The following is a 5,233-nucleotide window of genomic DNA, read 5'->3' as shown; positions in this document are numbered from 1 at the left end:
ATTAATGAAAATCTTATACTTTGTCTTTTACTGCTATTATTCAGTACTTCTGATTATTATTTCTGCTGAAATAATGGTGTTTTTACAAAGTTTTTAGCAAATATGGCAACTAATCATTATCAAAGTACATTAACATGAAGAACCAGTTCAGAAATTGTATCAAAATCTGTTTAATTTTTTTGTTGTCTTGAGACTAAAAATTAGTACTACTTGACCTAATATGAATATTTATCACTATATGTTAGAGATCTTGGTATGATTATATGGTTAAGTCACATATTAATAGTGGAAAAAAGCCATTCTTGTAATATCTGGGATGACTTATCAGTATTCACACTCAGAACAGCTGAAAATGTTCTTTTCAGATTTCAAACAAACTGACATTTACTTAAGTTTAACAACAAGGAAAACAGCTTTGTGCTTTACACTGGAGCAATTTCTTGTTCTAGTATACTTCACTAAAGAATAAATTTTGATTACATATTCACAGTTGTAAATAACCTTTTTTACTTTGATATTTTATTTGAGAAGTGTATAGCCATTATATTTCAAATATGTTCAAATCTTCACATTTAAAGTAAGCAATTCTCTAACACAAAGAAATTAAATTTAAAAAAAAGTTAAATTATGTGCAAAACACCAACACAAATTTAAAATCTAAAGTTTAGAAATAACTAGCTACATGAATTTTTTTTTGTGAAAGGAACAGAGGTGTGCATACTTAATTACCCTGGCTATTTTGAAACCAGCTGAAATAAAAAACTTCAATTAATTATCAATACAAAGCTACAATTTTTCAATCAATGTTATAATTTTTCTATAGTGAAAATGTATTTTTGAAAGGTACTTCCCTCTATTCATGAGTAGCTTTTCCCATTTTGTGTTGCCTTCTATAAATTTTTTTTTTTAAATAATGCTCCCCACAAGCCTTCCAAATCATACATCATCTATTCACAAATGGTGCATGTTACTTCCTCTATGTGCCACTACCAAACAATCATTTTGAAGTTTGGCAGAAGATATAAGCACCAGAAGATTGTAAGGAGGAGGGTGGGAAGTGTGAGCAGAAGGAAGTATCTATTGGGCATTTTCAACATAGAAAATTATAACTTTCAGTACAGTACTTCTCTGTCTTTGCAAGATTAGCTGGAATCCCACTTTGAAAAAGAGGAGGGACCAGCACAAGGAAAGAACAAACATATACCCTGAAAGTGTTTGAAGGGTACTTCTGTAGAAGAGAGAAACACATTAAGAATTAGAGGAGAGGTACAGCAACACCTCTGAACCAGGTATCTCCTCACCACAACCAGCTAGAAGCAAACATGGTGAAAAAGGAAAGGAACACATCCAAATGGGAGAGAACAAGTTAGGAATGTGATTCCCACCAAGTAAATATGGACACTCAATCCCACAGACATAAAGTAGGTAACGTAGGTTGTATCCCATGGAGTAGAATGGCTAGTGAATTACAGACCATACTTGGGAAGTCAACTGCACTCAAACCTCATCACTGAGTACCAACATCTGAGCAAGGATAGGATGAGGATCATAGTAGCTTCACCTAAAGCTCTAAAATCATGAATGTAAGGAAAATTCTGACTCCAAAACATAACACAGGATTATTGTTGAGCCAGGGATTCAGAAATATGCCATCCAATATCCAAGGAAAGTCCATCATGTGCAATCGACTCCTGCAATTGTAAGACTGGTCTGAAATGTCTGAAGGTCAATAACAACCCAATTGCAAGAGAGAACAAGAAAGTACCAAGAAGAGAAACAGAAATATACCACTTATACCTTAAATGACCCATAATATAGAAGGAATAAAGTTGATTGGTTCACTCAATACCCAAAACCAGCTTGTTGAGTACTGACATCTGTATGAAAGTAGGATGAGAACACCCAATCAAAAGGATGAACTTCACCAAGACATCTCACAATATGACACGTCATTCAATCTGAAGAAGCCAAGTGTGCAATGTAATAACAAATGGCACACACTGGGCATAGAAGTTTATCTGGATCAAGAAGAGAATAGAGATGAGAATTAGAGAAAGTAAACCTATAGGGATAGATGAAACCAATAGCATGAGGAAATGTACTCAAACAAAGGTTAAGTAAGATGATGGATTACCATGTTAATATCCCAATCTGAAAGTACCAAACACCTAGTAAATCAACATATCTGCAAATACAAATCAAAACAGCAAGAACAGGGAGGGAAAAAAAAAAGAACCTGTGGTAACTAGAAAAACAAAATATGGTACAGGGCCGTCAGATAACCCAATATCGAGAAGACCAAGGACCCCTTTTCAAAAAAGACATATGAGAAACTTGGAGATACCAGTAACCATAAAACAGGAAGCTGGGATACCTCAAGCTTGGGCCCAAGTGTGAAAAACATTCCATTTCCACTGATACACAGATATGGATGAAGGACAAACAGAACGAGCTAAATGAAATGGTAAGAACAAAAGCCAAGTGTGAAGATGAAGGATATGAAGTGCAGAATGTAGAACTGACAACTGTGGTTGATAAAGAAGGTCAGGATAAAAAAGAAGAATAAGAACAATTGTAACTGAGGTAATTGAGGAAATCACAGATGAGCAGCCAGTAAGTAGTGGTATGGAAGTGGGAGACTATCTGATGAAGTAATCAAACAGGAAGATAAATGTAAAGGAACTTGATCAACCAATCCTGACTGAAGGCATTTATAACCAAAGCCCAAGGATGGGGAACTGGGGACAAAAATGCCAGCTGTCCGTGTAAAAATGTAAACTCAGGGCATGAAAGTGTAGAGTGAAGGTTTGCACCACCTGAACAGAAAACGTAAAGTGCTAAAAGCCAGTCTGAATGAACAAGTTGTAGATAAGGATGAGAATGCTCCAGTATGCAGATATAAGCACTAGAGAAGTTTATCTTGGTTATCCAAAGATCAAAAGAAAAAGGTCAGTTGAAGAGTATGGCAAGATTCCATGGTGAAGTGTGGGGGTGAACATATCAATTAAGATGGAACATGTCTTGTTGGGAACTTCAAACAGGCAGGAGTAAAACCCCTGAACCGTGTGGAGCATCTTCAATAGACCACTACATAAGGAGGCCTTGCACCTCCTTGATTAAATGCTGAGTGATGAAGAATCCAGAGGAGGATGAAAATAAAGTCACATGGAACAAGAAAAGAAGAGTAAAAAAAAAAGTATGGTGTATCCAACTGACAAAATCCAGTGAACCCAAACATCAAAGATGAAAAGACTCCATCAAAGAATGAAGGTTGCCAGATGAGCTCCCAACAGACCTGAGCTCATCAGGTAGTCAACAGAACCATTGTTGGTATAACAAGTGTCATTGTGAAAAATGATGAACAATGGCTTTACATGAAGGAGGAACAAGCAAAGGCTGGAAAGGGGAGGATCAAGAGACAGGAATAAGTGCTACACTCAAAGACAGGAATACTGGGCATTAGAAGTTTGAAAGGGAAATTTATGTTCTGCACAGATAAGTAAAGTTTGCCCTCCAATAAGAGAAAGTGGGCCAATCTGAAGCCTGCAGAAAATGAGGCAAACTAACATCTTCACCTAACTCAAATGCAAAACACCCAATGTTATCCCACATATCAGGGCACAAGGGAAAAAGAAAATAAGGTTGGGAACATAATCATGCAAGAGGAAAGGTTGTGGGTCATAAAAAACAGGAGAAACAAACAAAATATCACATACCCAAAAAATGGAATCCAACAAGGGCTTAACAGAATCCTCAGGTAGGATGTGGAAGAGTGAATGACAAGTGAAGAATACCTGAACACTCACCTACTGTTAAATTAACCTTCCACTTCATAATATCATAATTACTAAAAATAAATATACTCCAAGTTTTGAAAGTATTTCTACAGAACACTTTATGTAAAAGAATGCTTAACACATAACTTGATACAGTTACATATAACACACCTTTTTATATTAAATTAACTGGAGTACCAATAAAATAAAAACTCATTTGTAACAAAAGACATGAAATTCTGCTTTTTTCTTAACATAATAAATGTTAAAAGTGCAACAAAAATACACAAAGATACCAACAGTGAAAAGAAAGACTTTAAGAACAAACAATGGTGGTTACACAGTTCATTCTAATACTGAGGAACATACAGCATTAGGAATTTTTCTGAAAGTAAAGGAGGATCCCCATGTTCAAACCTTGCCAAGTTTGGCAGTTACTGGTCAAATTGTGCACAATGAGATAACAGACAGACAAACATACACTTGTCTTTTATTTATGTAGGTAGATGGAGCACCTAACCATTGCAGGGGTGAAATAACTTGTTTGTAAACAAAGAATAAAAAATTGTACATCAATTTTTTAATAATCATTAAGAGTGAAATAAAAATACATAAAGGTCTCAATACTTAAAAGAAAAACATTTTTCAAGAATCCTTTATTGCTGTGTTAAGTTTTGTTGGTTTGGTAGTTTTCCAAAATTAGTGCTGACTGATCAAGAAATGTGGATATGCATAAAGAACAGATATGAAATGATAAATGATATATGACTATTTTTTTCCCCATACCCACAGACTGCTTCATGTAGATAACACCAGACATAGAAGAAAATAATTAGATTATACCACATTTAGAGTATTTTGTTCAATCTTGGGCTCCTTACCTTCAGGAAAGACATTGAAATGTTGAAAAGGATTCAGAGGAGTGTTTACTAAAATAGTAACTGGAATGGATGGATTGCCATATGAGAGATTAAGATCCTTAAAACTATCCTCTCTTCGAAAACGAAATTAGGAGGAATCAGACTGAAGTCTTTAACATTGTAGAAAGGAACAATATTTTTCATACTTAATAGCAGAAGTATAGAACTAGGGAACACAAATATAAACTTAGGTTAGGAGGATGCCATCTTCAGCTACAAAAATTTTATTTTTCGAATAGGGTGATTTGGTCTGTGGAATGGGTTGCTTTCAGATGTTGTAGAAGCAGTAAATTTGAGTGAGTTTAAAAGAAAGCTTGATAGATATATGAATGATAAGGGCAGACTTTAAATTTTTTGAAAATAGTTTTAATTTGGCTTAGAGGATAGAACAGCCAAGATAGACTAACAGATCCCATATTGCCCTAAATACTATATTTTTAATTATTATCTTATTAGAAACTAAACATCATACACACACAGGGGAGAGCAAGATGAATGCCACATTTTGTGAGGCATGCTAAAATTTGGCATAAACTG

The sequence above is a fragment of the Tachypleus tridentatus genome, chromosome 6 (assembly GCF_004210375.1).
Source record: "Tachypleus tridentatus isolate NWPU-2018 chromosome 6, ASM421037v1, whole genome shotgun sequence".
In the NCBI taxonomy this organism is placed as follows: Eukaryota; Metazoa; Arthropoda; class Merostomata; order Xiphosura; family Limulidae; genus Tachypleus; species Tachypleus tridentatus.
The sequence above is the reverse complement of the archived record's forward strand: the minus strand, read 5'-3'. Positions refer to the sequence as shown.